The sequence below is a fragment of the Anomaloglossus baeobatrachus genome, chromosome 3, assembly GCF_048569485.1.
Source record: "Anomaloglossus baeobatrachus isolate aAnoBae1 chromosome 3, aAnoBae1.hap1, whole genome shotgun sequence".
Lineage (NCBI taxonomy): Eukaryota > Metazoa > Chordata > Amphibia > Anura > Aromobatidae > Anomaloglossus > Anomaloglossus baeobatrachus.
The window spans coordinates 43,189,441-43,207,025 of NC_134355.1; positions in this window are offsets into that span (position 1 = coordinate 43,189,441).

The following is a 17,585-nucleotide window of genomic DNA, read 5'->3' on the forward strand; positions in this document are numbered from 1 at the left end:
ACACCACTAGGAGGGAGCTTACTTTTTGAGCTATATATATCTCTACTACAAAAAGCTCCCCCTAATGGCTGGTTTCAGAAGCGGTATCAGAGTTATTACGTCTTACCAGATTTTTCCCAGACTGTGTGCCGCCACATGTGACTGACAACCACAGACAGTATTGCTATGCTATTGTATTTAAGCGTCCTAGAGATGTGTATTTATGGATATTTGTGGATTTACGTTTAAATCTTTTATCAGTATTGAGTCAGGACTGGTAACACTGGAATTTATAGGAAAGACCAATAAAGGGGAATTTTAAAAGGGTCAAATGTAAAAGGGTCATTTTTTTTGAGCAAAGCATTATGGCTGGAAAGTCTGAAGCTGGTCATAGACCCAACAATTCACCCCCAATTCCACTGGGACGTTATTATTTACTACTTTAAGGGATGGACAGACTGTTACAACAGTTTCATGCATCTGTATTTTATGGTCCGAGCACACCTTTCAAGTAAAAAGCCGGCTATTTGTCTCCTGACCCAAACATAATCGCGTCTGGAGACCAGGGGCCGTAGCGTCTGGAGACCAGGGGCCGTAGCGTCTGGAGACCAGGGGCCGTAGCGTCTGGAGACCAGGGGCCGTAGCGTCTGGAGACCAGGGGCCGTAGCGTCTGGAGACCAGGGGCCGTAGCGTCTGGAGACCAGGGGCCGTAGCGTCTGGAGACCAGGGGCCGTAGCGTCTGGAGACCAGGGGCCGTAGCGTCGGGAGACCAGGGGCCATAATTAGACTGTGAAACACAGATCTGTGGAACCGGCCTTAAAGTGAGTTTCTTTCCATAAGCATTGATGGCGTATTAATAGGGCTCACTGGTCATAAGGCATTGCCATAGGGTCCAGGGCCAGTCACTGCACTCCATAAGGGCCTCAAAGGCATTCGCTTCACCAAAACAAATTGTATCACAGATGTAGTACTTGGTGAGGGGCCTTTAACGTTCAGTGCTGATGGGATGGGGGGGGCAGAGTATCCGCGTCCAATAATACTTTCTATAGCGGCTTTGCTTTTTCAATGGAAAGGTCACGATTAGGAACCTTAAGGTGCCCCTTTTGTCCTAGACATTGATGGGGAGGCTTTTAAGGGCTTTTCTCATAGTCCTAAATTGGTAAAATTGCAAAGTGCTTGTTAAAACCAATTTTGCAATTGTATTAAAACTTATCTCCGTTCTGATGAATGATGGGATTTTTATTATTCTGTTTTAGTTGTTGCCTAGGTTCCCAGCCACCACAGGAGTTTTTTCAGCGGTGGCCAGTCTTCTAGGCAAGGAGCTCATTGGTTACAAGCTCTTTGCTATAGACTCAACTCGATGCTGCGGAGGCAAAGTTGTCTGATATAGCAGCATTGGAGAGCGCACAGTGGGGATCAGCAGTGCGAGTGTGCCGAGCATCCAAGCTGTCAATCTTCATGAGCACACCGCACCCCAGCAACCAGGAAGCCTGGAGGAAGGGGAACAGTGTGCTACAGAATGTAGAAAATGAGAGGAACCCTTTAAATCAGAAATTGATGCACGGATAGGTAGAGATGGATGAATTTCCGAAGGGAACAATCATTCTAAACACTGAAAATATAATTTTTTTCACATTGGGGCTAAAAATGGAACTTTACCCAAAAACTCAAAGTGTTAGATCACAAAGTTTGTTTTTTTTTTTTGTTTTTTAAATGTTGAACTATATATTTGTGTGCTGGAGAATCTAATAATCTTAGTATTTTTTGTAATTGTATATATAAAATAAAAGTCTCATCTGCTTGTTGTCAGTCAGTATATTGCACTAAGCACGGTCAATATTTCAGGCAAAATTTCAGACACTGCCCTCTGCTGGCTGAAAGGAGTGTTACACAAAAAAAATACAGAATCCTAATCTGCAAATCAACTACATATCGACTAGTCTGTTAGTTTTCTTCATGGAATCCATATATACAGTGGGGAACATAAGTATTTGATCCTCTGCTGATGTTGCAAGTTTTCCCATCTACAAAGAATGGCGAGGTCTGTAATTTGTATCATAGGTACAACTGTGACAGACATAAAAAATCAGAAAATCACATAGTATGGTTTTTAAATAATTAATTTTCATTTTATTGCATGAATAAGTATTTGATATAATAGAAAACCAGAACTTAATATTTGGTAGAAACTTTGTTTGCAATTATAGAGGTCGGACATTTCCGGTAGATCTTGACCAGGTTTGCACACCAGCAGGGATTTTGGTGACTCCTACATACAGATCTTCTAGGTTTCGGGGCTGTCACTGGGCAATATTGAGCTTCAGCTCCCACAATTTGGGTTCAGGTCTGGAGACTGGCTAGGCCGCTCCAGGACATTGAAATGCTTCTTATGGAGCAGCTCCTTAGTTGCCCTGGCTGTGTGTTTGGGGTCATTGTCATGCTGGAAGACGCAACCACAACCCATCTTCAATGCTCTTAAGGGTGCTTTACACACTGCGACATCACTAGCGATCTCGTTAGCGATGTGACACGCCAGATCGCACATGTGACCGGCGATGTAAAAACGACCTATGTGCGATCTGGCGTGTCACATCGCTAACAAGACCGCTAGCGATGTCGCAGCGTGTCAAGCACCCTTTACTGAGGGAAGGAGGTTGTTGGCCAAAGTCTCTCTATACATGATCCCATCCATTCTCCCTTCAATATGGTGCAGTCGTTTTGTCCCCTTTGCAGAAAAGCACCCCTAAAGTAGGATGTTTCCACCCCAATGCTTCATGGTTGGGACGGTGATCTTGGGGTTATACTCAACCTCCTTCCGCCAAACACGGCAAGTGGATTTGATACCAAAAAGTTCTATCTGACCATATGACCTTCTTCCATGTCTCCTCTGTATCATCCAGATGGTTATTGGTGAACTGAACTATATTATATTATAACTTCAAACAGGGCCTGGACATGTACTGGCGTAGCAGGGGGACCTTGGGTGTCATACGGGATTTTAATCCGTGATCGTATAATGTGTTACTAACTCTAATTTTTGAGACTGTGGTCCCAGCTCTCTTCAGGTCATTAACCTGGTCCTCCTGTGTAGTTCTGGGCTGATTCCTGACCTTTCTCAGAATTGTCCTTAGCCCACGAGGTGAGATCTTACATGGAGTCCCAGATGGTGTAAGATTGACTATCATCTTGTCTTTCTTCCATTTCTAATAATTGTACCAACAGTTGTTGCCTTCTCACTAAGCTGCTTGCCTATTCTCCTGTAGCCCATTCCAGCCTTGTGCTGGTCTACAAGTTTGTCCCTGGTGTCCTTAGACAGCTCTTTGGTCTTGGCCATGGTGGAGAGGTTGGAGTGGGATTGAGTGTGTGGACAGGTGTCTTTTATACAGGTAAGGGCACAAACACATCAGCGGTGTTCTGCCGCACTGCCGGATCCGGCATAAGGGCAGTACAGTACAATACAGTGCGGCAAGCCCCGGTCACATGACTGCATGGGCCCGGAGCTTGCCAGTGAAGTGTATTGTATTGTATTGTACTGCCCTTGTGCCGGATCTGACAGTGCGGCAGGAAACCGCTGATGTGAAACCAGCGTAATGGGTTCCATCAGGTGCAGTTAATACAGGTAATGAGTGCAGAGTAGGAGCTTCTTAGGCTAGTTTCACATGTGCGTCATTTTGACGGAAACGGAATCCAGCACAGATGCAGAATAGTTCATTTATTTACAGTGGAAGCGCGACACCACGTGGTTGTATGCTTCATACACAACCGCATGTGTCCACGTGGTGTCGCGCTTCCACTGTAAATAAATGAACTATACTGCATCTGTGCTGGATTCAGTTTCCGTCAAAACGACGCAAATGTGAAACCGGCCTTAAAGAAAAAAAATAGCAGGTCTGTGAGAGCCAGAATTCTTTCTGGTTGGTAGGTTATCAAATACTTATTTCACGCAATATAATTATATACAAATCATACAATGGGATTCTCTGGATTTATTTTGTCTGTCACAGTTGAAGTTACCTACGATAAAAATTACAGACCTCTCCAGTCTTTGTCGGTGGGAAAACTAGCAAAATTGGCAGCGTATCAAATACTTATTTTCCCCACCATCTATCAACATTCATATAGCTGTGCCCTGACAGCCCTTATGGTCGGTCTCTGAGCTGCCACAATGCACTCCTATATAGTAACAGAAAACCTTCAGAATTCTGAATTTAAAGGGGTTGACCAAAAGTATATTAACTTCTCTGATTTTAATAATAATACATCGAAAGGACTGGCCTTTTTTTTTTTAAGTTTAGTACTACAGAACGGATTCTCAGAACGAAATAGGGATATGCTGCAATACTCCACACAAGCTGTGTAGAAGGATGATACTGTTTCTGGATGACCTTATTTTTTTTGTATGAATAAAGAATAAAACATTGTGTAGTAAAAAAAAAATTTGTATGCAGTTTTAGATGTATACTATGTTCACCGCTATTTAACCATTTAATTTCCGCTATCAATCTCTAACCGTAACGATTAATTGGAGTGATCCTTGTCAGTTTCACTGTTCTACATATTTTCTAAACTTCTCAGGTTCTGGTATGGAATTGGCTATTTCAGAATGATTTTGTTCTCCTGAATTCATATCAGACAATGAAAATGTTTTGTCTTGTTTCTAGAATATCAAAGGTTTTTTTTTTACCACTACATAGAATTAATGCATAAAAGTATCAGTACTTTGAAACATTATTAGTTTTGCAAGTTTAAAGATGCAGAATATTTTGTGATGCCAATTTTCTGATAGTTATTGAATAGTTGCTAAGTTTCCTCTAAATAAGACTGGTCTAAACAATATTGCGCATTATAAAGTTACAGAAATTGCCCTACATTTGCTCCTCGTTCAGTGATGACTCTTTTTCTCTTATCCTCTGGCATTGGATCATCTCGTCCAATTGTCCAGCAGTATCTGCAGCATTGATGGCTTTTATTTCCCTTGATATCTTTCCTCCATAACTGCAGTATCTTGGGGAAATCTCTCCCCGTGCTCATCGCTCTTTGCTCCAGTTTGAGAGGAGTAAATCTATATGCAACTGTAAGAAATGAGTCTCTAAGGACATATTACAGCCAAGTACCTTATCCAGTGGAACCTTGGTTTACGAGAACAATCCATTCTGGGAGTGTGCTTGTAAACCAAGTTACTCATCTAGCAAAGCAAAATTTCCCATAGGAAATCATTGCAATGTAGACAATGCATTCCACAACTTGATCAATGTCCCATCCCACACACGCACAAACACACAGATATTAAGCTCACCATCGCCGGCCTCCTGTTTCTTGTAGTTCGCTGGTAGAGGATGTGTATCGGGTAACCATCACAACAAGGGAGGAACTTCCGCTGTCAGCTGCTACTCAAAGGCAGCGCGCTGACCAATCAGAGGGAAGTGGCTCATGCCTTTGTTCATCACCGCTCTGGCAGCGGAATTTCCTCCCTCGTCACGATGGTTGCCCGATATACATCCTGTTGCGGCGAACTACAAGAACCGGGAGGCCGGCGATGGAACGGAAGGTAAGGTGAGCATAATGTGTGTCTGCGTACGCGTTTGTGCAGACTGCAAGAGCGGGTTAAAGCGCGGTGGACGTACGGAACCGGAAGTGTGTGCGGTCAGCATTTGCTCATACGGCAAAGCTTGGTCGTAAACGGAGTTACACATTTACAGCAAGCTTTGCTCATATAGCGAAATACTCGCAAACTGGGTTACTCGTTAAAGGGAACCAGTCATATAGAATATGCGTTCTGACCTATCAGCAGACGCATGTGTGCCGTAATTACACCGCCCTACCCATCCCTGTGTTGTAAAATTGTGTAATATGAAAGTAAAACATTTTATTGCTTTCATATATCCTATGTAAATGACAGGGGCTCTAGCCCCATGGGCGTCTCATTTACATCAGCGACCTGACCATCGCTACTTCAGAATTTTGCGCATGCGCGCGCTTACCATTCTCACCGCCTCATCCTGGTGCTTGCTTTGTGGCTTCTGATGGGCACTGCGCATGACCGGAACCGCAGTCGTCCTCTGAGCATGCGCAGTGCGCGTCAGAAGCCGACATCAAACACCAGGATGAGGCTGCGAGAATGGTAAGTGTGCGCACGCGTGAGATTCTGAAGTAACGACGGTCACGTCGCTGATGTAATACCATGGAAAGCATGTAGATGCCCACAGGGTAACGAGACGCCCATGGGGCTAGAGACCCTGCTCATTTACATAGGATATATAAAAGTAATAAAATGTTTATTACTTTCATATTACACAATTTTATAACACGGGGATGGGTAGGGAGGTGTAATTAGGGCACACATGCGTCTGCTGATAGGTCAAAACGCATATATAACATCACAGGTTTCCTTTAACCATGGTTCCACTGTATATGTCTTGAGGAGATATTCCACCAACTATTCATAGTTCTCTGCACTTGTTTCCCATAACATTAGTTACCAGTAATGTGAATGCTCCCATGCAGCCTTGGCCCTGCAACAAATAGAGAAACTACTCATCTTGAAGCTTACAAATCTTTTTATTCCCTGGTTGGAGTGAATGTCCGAGATGCCGATCTCTTTCATTGTGCTGATACTCTCCTGCACAACTATCCCACGCAGACAAACCAGCAGCATTGTGTATCACACTCCAACCTGGCCAAGACCAAAGAGCTGTCTAAGGACACTAGGGGCAAAATTGTAGACCTACACAAGGCTGGGATGGGCTACAGGATAATAGGCAAGCAGCTTGGTGAGAAGGCAACAACTGTTGGCGCAATTATTAGAAAATGGAAGAAACACAAGATGTCAGTCAATCTTACTTGGTCTGGGGTGCTGTGCCAGAACTCACCTCATGGGGTAAGGATGATTCTGAGAAGGGGCAGAAATAAGCTCAGAACTACACAAGAGGACCTGGTCAATGACCTGAAGAGCTGTGACCATAGGCTCAAAGATTACAGTAACTTGCTATGCCATCATGGATTAAAATCTGCAGGACACACAAGGTCCCCCTGCTCATGCCAGCATATGTCCAGGCCCATTTGAAGTTTGCAAATGACCATGTGGATGATCCAGAAGAGGTAAGGGAGAAGGTCATGTGGTCAGGTGAGACCAAAATAGAATATTTTGGTATCAACTCCACTTGCTGTGTTTGGAGGAAGAAGGCACAACCCCAAGAATACAATCACTGTGAAGCATCATACTTTGGGGATGCTTTTCTGCAAAGGGGACAGGATGATTTCACCGTATTAAAGGGATGATACATGGGGTCATATATCACGAGAATTTGGCCAACAACCTCCTTCCCTCATTAAGAGCATGGAAGTTGGGTTGTGGCTGAGAAGTCCAGCATGACAATGACCTGAAACACACAGCCGGGGTAACTAAGGACCGGCTCCGTAAGAAGGATTTCAAGGTCCTGGAGTGACCTAGCCAGTGTCCAGCCCTGAACCCCATAGAAAGTCTTTGGAGGAGACTTACTGTTAACTTAATGTTAACAAACTTAATGTTGCCCAGTGACAGCTCCAAAACCTGAAAGACCTGGAGAAGATCTGTATAGAGGAGTCACCGAAAGCCCTGCTGCAGTGTGTGCAAACCTGGTCAAAAACTACAGGAAACAACTGACCTCTGTAACTGCAAACGTCTTATTAGGTTCACATCAAATATGTACTATATTTATCTTATATTTTGGCTGTTTTAGATCAGACTAATTTTATTTATCACTCTACACTCTGTATTACATATTTACACACAATTTATAACTAAACACTTTTTGCACAACTTGCTGTTCTTAAACAAGGAGCTTAATGGCAAAATTCACATAAAGGGGTTTGATCCAATAAATTTCAGGGTTCAATTATAATTAGTATTAAACAGTCATCCTCATCATGCAGTTAACACTTTGACATCATGAGACCAAGATCGCCCCTAACAATTGATCAGCAGTACAGTGCCATTGCGAGGATTCAAGCAGGATTTTCTCTGACAGATGTGGCCACTCAGCTTAGAGTGTCACCTTCAGGTTGTACAGAGACACAGAGAGACTGGAAAACAGAAAGGCAGAGAAGTGGGCGCCCTTTGGCCACATTCCACACTGATGACCACTTCATTGTGAACAATGCCCTGTGAAACCGGATTTACACAGAAAACACTTATAGAAGTGATACAATGGTAATTAGGATCACATCATCGGAGCGGAGTTGGCATTTTTGGATAGGCTGCCATAAGATGATAGAATATTGAAGGCTCAATAGACTAAATAGATGATGTAATAGACTGGCTACTAACAATACCATTATATGATAATGAAATGATAAAGACGTAATTTTTCTATAAGCCTGCACAAAAGGTGTCCTAAGTAATTACAACCTCCTTTGGATCTTGAGCCAATCAGCAAATATAAGGATCATATTTGTTCTCAGCACCACAAAATTAGTTAGGTTCAACTGTTTTCATCTCTAATTTACCCATCGTCCCCTGAGAGATGCTAAGGGCCCCTGTTATTACCATCTTGGTGCTTTTAACTAAAAAAAAAATAGCAATTATTTATTAGGTAAAAAATAAAAACCATAAAATGACATAAAAAGGAAAACAAAAAGAAAATTCAAAACCACAACAAGTTATAAGCTTATTTTGAATTGCTTTGTCTGTAAAAGTCCAAACTAACAAAATATAAAGCTATTAAAACCAAAAGATAAGCATTGTACTGGAAGGATTAAAAAAGAAAGATCAAAATGTCACTTTTTGGGGGGGGGTGCACTTCTAAAATAAAGAACACAATCTACATCGCGGATTTAAAAGCCAAATTATATAAGAGATCTATATTGCCCCCAATGAATACATACATGTACAGTGGATGCATCCATATAGAAACATGTAATATAGAATTGTGCACTCAGATTTCTCTGTTGGGGGATGGGTCTGTATGAAAAATACCCAAAGTACAGGGAGTAAGGAATTCTTTTCTGTTTGCTGAAATGTCGTGTGAGGTCACATTAGATCTTGCCCACGTGATATTGACCATGTCAGACTCTGTCCTCATAGGATACAATAGAGGCATTGTTACTTTACCTGGTGCTTAATGAGAAGTGCCAATATCCTCATAAAATTCAGACTGAGCAACAAATCACAGGATAAAGCAAGCTCAAGAATAAAATATATATTATATATATACACATATACTTCTTGCTATACACTCCCTGACAGACGTTCTGTCGCTTATCCATGTTATGTAAATAAAAGCTTATAACCTGACTTTAAATTCATCCATTGGTTTTATAAATTACTCTTTTGAAAGCAGAAACCCTCCCAAATTTGGTTTAGGTCATGAAAATAAAGTTGCTGCAAAGCTGAAATATTGATCATTTAATGAACACAGAAAGGTCAGATTTTGGAAAGACAAAAATGTTGTCGCCTTGTCATATACTGCACCCAATCCTCGTTTACATCCTCACATTTTGTTCACTAAATGATCGGTTAATTAGTGGGTGTATATAAAAAGAAACCCAGCACCCCAGACCTTCACTTGAACTCCAACTTTACTTCTGACAACATGCCAAAAATCCACCCTGCGACCAAAGCCTTTATTATCAAGAGGCTGAAGACCAGATCCACTGCAGAGGTGGCTGGCACCTTTAATGTGTCTCAGCGTCAAGTACAAAGAATTAAAAAAAGATTTGAAGAGACTGGAGATGGTTTTTGACAAGCCCAGGTCCGGTAGACCCCGCAAGACAACTGCTCAGGAGGAACGTTTGTTGGTTTCAAAATCCAAAGCCAGTCCCTCTTCCACTGCAGCAGAGCTCCAAAAGGCCTGGTCACCTCAAGTCCCTGTGTCAACTAGAACAGTTTGTAGGATTCTGTCTCGAAATGGCCTCCATGGTCGAATCAGTGCCCAGAAGCCAGCACTAAACAAAAGGCAATTAAAAAAAAACATGGCATTTGCCAAGTCCCACACCATGCTAAACAGATTGACGCTGGAAAAGTGGTAGAAGGTGGATTTCGCTGATGAATCTTCAGTTGAATTACACCACAGCCGCTGCAAATACTGCAGGACACCTACTGGAGCCTGTATGGATCCAAAATACACCCAGAAAACAGTTAAGTTTGGTGGTGGAAAGAGCATGGTCTGGGGTTACATTCAGTATGGGGGTGAGCAAAACATTTGCAAGATGGAAGGCAATATCAATAGCCTAAAATACCAAGAAGTATTAGCTACGTCTTACATTCCCAATCATAGAAGGTGTCACATTCTGCAGCAGGATGGTGCTCCATCTCATACATCCATCTCTACAACAAAGTTCCTCCTGGCAAAGAAGATGAAGGTGCTCAAGGACTGGCCAGCCCAGTCACCAGACATGAACATCATTGAGCTTGTTTGGGGTAGGATGAAAGAGGAAGCTTGGAAGACAAAACCAAAGAATCTAGATGAACTCTGGGAGGCATGTAAGACTGCATTCTTTGCTATTCCTCATGACTTCATCAATAAATTGAATGAATCATTGTTGAACCGCATGGATGCAGTCCTTCAAGCTCATGGAAGTCACACAAAATATTAAATATAGCTCTAATAGTACCACAACTTCATTCACCAATGTTATGCAACATATCTTTGTATTAGAAGTTAATTATTTGTTTGAATTTCACATTACTTTCTGTGGGCGGCGAAACTTTTGTCTTGCCAAAATCTGACCTGTGTTCAATAAATGATCAATATTTCAGCTTTGCAGCAACTTTATTTTCATAACCTAAACCAAATTTGGGAGGGTTTCAGCTTTCAAAAGAGTAATTTATAAAACCAATGGATGAATTTAAAGTCAGGTTATAAGCTTTTATTTACATAACATGGATAAGCGACAGAACTTCTGTCAGGGAGTGTGCTACCCAGAATCTATATACTCCTCAACATTGAAATTGCAATACCAACAAGGAAAACTAATGGAATTATTGAAATTCCCAGGATGGATACACAAGTTACTGATATGTAAATGATGAAGGAAAAAAAAAATGGAAACAAAATATTCTTAACATCTGTTTATAGAGTATGAGCGCCGTGTGCAGAAATCCCAACACTAATAATGAGCTAAATATGGGTGTTCTACTGCGCTGAATGCATTTGGGCAAATCATCAAGATCCTCAACTGGCAGCTCCTGTGTGATCACCGATCAATGACGTCCCAGATGTGCTCGATGGGAGTCAAGTCTGGAGACGTTGCAGCCATGCAGGGTTGTAGATCAGTAACATAATCTGTCCATTTTATGATTCCCATCACTTTTCCTGCTTGGTGTTGCAATTTTTATATTGGAGGAGCGTAATATAATGTATATATTATACAGGATTAAAATTTACCCCCCAGCTGTAATTGATAAAACTATTGGACTGCATCAAGAACGGTAGTGACCAAAAAGCCCAAAAACTAGTGTTTCATTAGCCAATGGAATAATACAAACCTCCGATGCTGTAGAACCTCTTTTGTGACTGGGATATGACTGGAGTAGCATTTCTGTCACAGCACATGGAGACCAACGCCACCCAGAAAATGCACCAAATTTATTAAGTGGAGTGCACCTTGTAATGATTTTGTACCCTTGTACTCTAGGACTGGGGTAGTGAGTGTAGACTGTGCCTGTCTTGATGAATCAGCCCCTATCAACCTAATGCTTTAGGGCTAGATAGAAGTTTTACCACCACACATCTTCTCTCATCACCCGTGAGTGATATTATTGAGAAGTGAAAGGAACCGCAGCAACTCAGCCACAAAGAGAGACCATGTAAAGTTACAGCGCAGAGGGCAGAAAAGTCACCACGGCTGTGCTGACCCCATAACTGCAGAGTCCAGACCTCCTCTGGTAACATCAGCACAAATACTGCGCCTGCTAGGATCATGGCCGAGCAGCTGCACGTCATCAAGCGCAAATGCCGAGCGACATCACCAAGCGCAATGCCGAGCCGTACATCACCAAGCGCAATGCCGAGCCGTACATCACCAAGCGCAATGCCGAGCCATACATCACCAAGCGCAATGCCGAGCCATACATCACCAAGCGCAATGCCGAGCCGTACATCACCAAGCACAATGCCGAGCCATACATCACCAAGCACAATGCCGAGCCGTACATCACCAAGCACAATGCCGAGCCGCACATATCACCAAGTACAATTCCGAGCCGCACATATCACCAAGCACAATGCCGAGCCGCACATATCACCAAGCACAATGCCGAGCCGTACATCACCAAGCGCAATGCCGAGCCATACATCACCAAGCACAATGCCGAGCCATACATCACCAAGCGCAATGCCTGAGCCATACATCACCAAGCACAATGCCGAGCGACACATCACCAAGTGCAACGTCGAGCCACACATCACCGAGCACAATACCGAGCCACACATCACCAAGCACAATGCTGAGCGACACATCACCATGCGCAATGCCGAGCGGCACATCAAGTGCCATGCAGAGCCGTACATCACCAAGCGTCTTGCCAAGCCATATATCACCAAGCACAATGCCGGGCCACACATAACCAAGCACAATGCAGAGTGGCACATCACCAAGCACAATGCAGAGTGGCACATCACCAAGCGCAACGCCGAGCAGTACATCACCACCATGCAGAGTGTCGGATGGAGTGGTGTAAAGCCGCCACCACTAAAGATTGTAGCTTCGATCTTTGTGGAAAACCCTTTTCCCCATGACTGTACCCAGTGCACAAAGTCTAGAAGATCATCATTGGAGGAGTTTGGTGGAAGAAGTTGACCGGACCCCAAACTATTGTGAATACGTTTTCCAGTTTGGGGATCCCTCTTGTGGTCAGTGCTGGCGGTGCAGTTGATTTGTGGAATGAAAGTCTCACACCTGCAGAGGATTGGCAATCAGGGTCAGATTGGGACTATATAACTGAGTGTTTTCTCTTGTTTCTATCTGTGAGAATATTTAGTTCTCCGGCTGTATCGAGACGACTAGGTCATCGTAGGCTCGTCCCACGGCTACTTCTAGTTGTGTGTTAATATTAGGTCTGCAGTCCGTTAAGGTTCCAGCCACTCTGTTACTATTTAAAATTCGGCATTTTTTGATCCTCCTCGGTCCCTTAATCATAACACCAAACCCATCCAACACTTTTGGGAGATTGTGAGGCCAACCTCTCCTCTAATATCAAGTGGTTCTGATTTCACAAATGTTCTTTTGCAAGAAGGGGCAAAAATTCCCACACACCTCTCCAAAATCCTTCTCAGAATAGTGGGATCTGTTATATCTGCAGAGGATCCTGTCTCCATATCAATGCATACAGATAAGGAATTGGAGGTCACTTGATCAGCTGCTCCAATATTTTTTATTGTCCTAATCCCTATCTTCTTTCACTGAGGATCTGTCTCATGAAAGGAGGAGGACGTACAAAAATGTACATGCATACACAAGAATGTCCCGACCTCCGGACTTGGTCAACTGTATCAAATTTAATGTCCTAATCCCTATCTTCAGTCAAGGGAACCCCCCCGCGTCTTTAATTACAGACCAGGTCAGTCTAACTAGCTATATCCGGCCACCACCGTCTTTCCTGCCCTAACAACCGTCCTCTGGATCCCGTGTGACACTCTCGGTCGATCTACACCTCAGGGCTGGGATCGTGCTCTGAACCCCAGCGGGCACTACCCCTGAGTCACAATCAGGTACCTTTTAACACCGATATGGACACACAGCCCGTCACTCCATCCTCTCCAAAACCAACCACAATGGCAGTGAATACACAGTATGTAACACTTGCCCGTGGGGTCGGAGGTGATTGGCCTGTTTGGAGGAGAGGGAGATCTCAGTCCGCGACGTCCAAAGCATCGGTATCTCCAGGTCAGCAGTGCGTCCGTGGAGCCCCACGCTGGTGCGCCAAACTGTCAAGAGAGGAATTTAGGTAAAGACTGCTAATGGAGTCTTCGTTCGGGATATTCAGAGACTGTGCCGTATTAGCTGTATATCAGTGCTGATATATCAATGTATAAGGCAATGAACACAGACATGTTCTCCTTGAGCCAGCGTCATCAACTGACTCATGTGTTCGATAGATCTAAATTATACAGAAAAGCTACTTCAGCCTTGAAGCTAAACAGGGAGTACTTTTACTCCTTAATTTCTCACAGCCAGTTTGTTTCTTGTACATTCTGTGTGAACATTACTGATAACACTTTTGCAGCTTCACATTCTGGCTTCATTATATTTGGTTAACTCCTTCATGACTATACAGCTTAGAATTATATTATGGATCTATGCGATGGCTACATAGACAGATAATTATGCTACTACATCTATATTTTGATTATTTACATACACAGATATTCTTATTACGTTTGAAAAAACAAGCTATAGCTCAGTGCCACCTCCACAATAAAAGCTGCTGTAGTGTAAGGTGGAAGGGGGGGCACATACTTTTGCACATGTAGAGAAAACGATGATGGATAAATAACACACCGCGCCATTTACAAACATAGAGAGTTTATTAAATGATGTTCCCCCGGGTGACTGCCTTTAAATTTACAAAACAGAATTCCACATAACCGCGAGTGATTGGAATGGTCGGTACTTCTAGAGAAATACAAGAGAATGTCATTCAATGCATTCAGATTTATACTTGAGAAATACTGCGTTTCTGTTACATAATACAAGGCATCATCATTATCTAAAGCCTACAAGATGGAGGACAGACAGAAATCATTGTACAGCAGGAGGATTCCTATATTCACATTCCAATACCTCATCATTAAACCCAGCGCTTTGCCTCGAGGCTTACTTTTAAGTTATGACGCGTTTCGGTCCAAAGTTAAGAAACGGCAAACAAACAGGTTCCGATCATAGACTCTAAAGCTTTTATCTAATATAAATTCTGCTTTGTGTTTTATTTCTTAATTTTTTTTTCAGGAAAATGTTACATGAAATTTTTTAAAAATAGAAATATATAATATATTGTATTTGTCATTGAATATATCATTCTAGTATGAAAATAGTCATCCAGAGACAAAAAAACAAACAAAAACCTGGGGGAAATGGATGGAGTCCTTCATTTCTAGTTCTTAAGAGCTCTTTAAAATAAGATAAATAGAATTTTATTAAAAAGAGAAAAAAATATATATATTGGAATTTAAAAAAAAAAAAAAAAAATCACAACAAATACCCCTGTGTTCAGTCCGGTGAAACTTTCTCTTAGGCATCATATTTTTTTTTCTTTCTTACATTAAAAAGTAGACATTTCCTGAAAACAAATCTCCCTGAATTAAAGTTTTAGTTATTGCAAATACCTGGTTGGGGGAAACCAGTATTTTTTTTGGAAAAGTGTATACAGCAGTCATGGCTGGGGCTAGGAAAGGCGTATACAGAAGTCATGGCTGGGGCTAGGAAAGGTGTATACAGCAGTCATGGCTGGGGCTAGGAAAGGCGTATACAGCAGTCCTGGCTGGGGCTAGGAAAGGCGTATACAGCAGTCATGGCTGGGGCTAGGAAAGGCGTATACAGCAGTCATGGCTGGGGCTAGGAAAGGCGTATACAGCAGTCATGGCTGGGGCTAGGAAAGGTGTATACAACAGTCATGGCTGGGGCTAGGAAAGGTGTATACAACAGTCATGGCTGGGGCTAGGAAAGGTGTATACAACAGTCATGGCTGGGGCTAGGAAAGGTGTATACAGCAGTCATGGCTGGGGCTAGGAAAGGTGTATACAGCAGTCATAACTGAGGCTACGAGTGATGGATACGGCACTGAATATACAGGCATGGGGGGGGGCCTAATAGCATATCTATGGGGTGGGGGGGGGGGGAAGGAGTGGACAGGACGGACGTTTTCCAAAAACTTTGGTCTGGCGATGCATCTGTTTGGGTAAGGTCTCAATCACATGGGCAGATTATCTGCACTGATCGTTGAAACAAACCGATCGGTGCTCGTTTTCTTGATCAGCAGTGTGCAAATGATCGCTCGATCATCCACAATAATCCATGTGATTGATTGATCACATATATTACCATGCAGATCATCAAGTGATCAATCACACACATTATTATGCAGATGAGTGAGCGATCGCTCACAGTTTCATTATTGTCGGCAGCACAAGGAGGATGTGCTGCTGACAACCATAATTAAAAAGGTGCAATCTAATGACAACTATTTGCTCGCATGATCAGCGGACTAATATATTTTGTGATCCACAGGGCAATGAATGGATTGACACTAGAAGTCCCAGGAATTTCGAGCTCCATAGGGTTCCAATGGTAGAAATGTTAAATGACCCCTCTCTGGGACTTCTAGTGTTAATCATAGCACCGTGTAAATGGGATGTGTTGGGGGGAGTGGGGGGGGCTCGCTTGCTTTTCCCCCTCTAATAGACCTTGCATGGTTTGGCATTACTAGTCCTTGTAAATGATTAATCACTTTCCTCTGAGAATCCCTACAAAGAGCCTGACGGCAGGTCTCGCGCCTGGCACGCAGGTAGTAGTGTTTTACTGGACCCCGAGCTTCGAAGAACAACAAAAAAACAGAAGAGACCACAGAAATAAAATTCATCGTAACATGGACCATAATCAGCAGTGCGTCGTTCACATTGTAATCCAGATGACGGAATGTTTCGCTCTTTGTCTACATTGTAGTATAGTGGTCGATCTCAGCAGGGAGGACCTACAAAAAGGGGGTGTCCGGAAGTCTAAAAAACAGCGCCACGCCTGTCCATAGGTTGTATTGCAAATCAACCTCATTCTCTTCTGTGGAGTTGAGATGAAAAAGCAGACACACAGGCGACAGCAGTGTTTGTTTTTTTTAAGAAGAAAGCGGACATGTTGTTCAAGCACAAGACAACCACTTAAAGTGAACCTGTCAGGTGCAATATACAGTGAGAACCACGAGCAGTTCTGGGTGTATATTACTAATCCCAGCCTAACCGTCCCTGTATACACTAGCATAGATAGAGAGATCTATAGAAAAAGTATTTATAAAGAGCTTTTATCGTTTGCTAATGAGCGCAGGGACTAGTCTCCTGGGTGTTCGTCATCCCCATTAGCATGTTAGTACACCCCTGTGGGCATGCTATCATGCTAATGAATGTGGAGCGTCACAGGATGATCTCACTCACCTCTCCGCCATCATCGCGTCCGACGCTGGATTTCGGCTCAGTGCGCATGACCCCGGAGTTTGGGTCATGTGCACTATGAAGCCGGGTGTATGCGTCCTGGCTTCAAACTGAAGTAGTGTGCAAAACCGAAACTCCGGGGTCATGTGCACTGAGCAAAAATACAGCGTCGGACGCGATGATGGCGAGAGGGGAGTGAGATCATCTGGTGACGCATTCATTAGCATGATAGCACGCCCACAGGGGTGTACTAACATGCTAATGGGGCCGACAAGCCAGGGAACTAACACTCAGGGGACTAATGCCCTCGCTCATTAGCATACGGTAAAAGCTCTTTAGAAATACGTCTTTCAATGATCTCTTTATCTATGCGAGTATATACAGGGACAGTTAGGCAGGGATTAGCAATATCCACCCAGAACTGCTCATGGTTCTGGGTCTATATTGGACCTGACAGATTCCCTTTAATTAAAAAAAAAAGGAGTCATTACT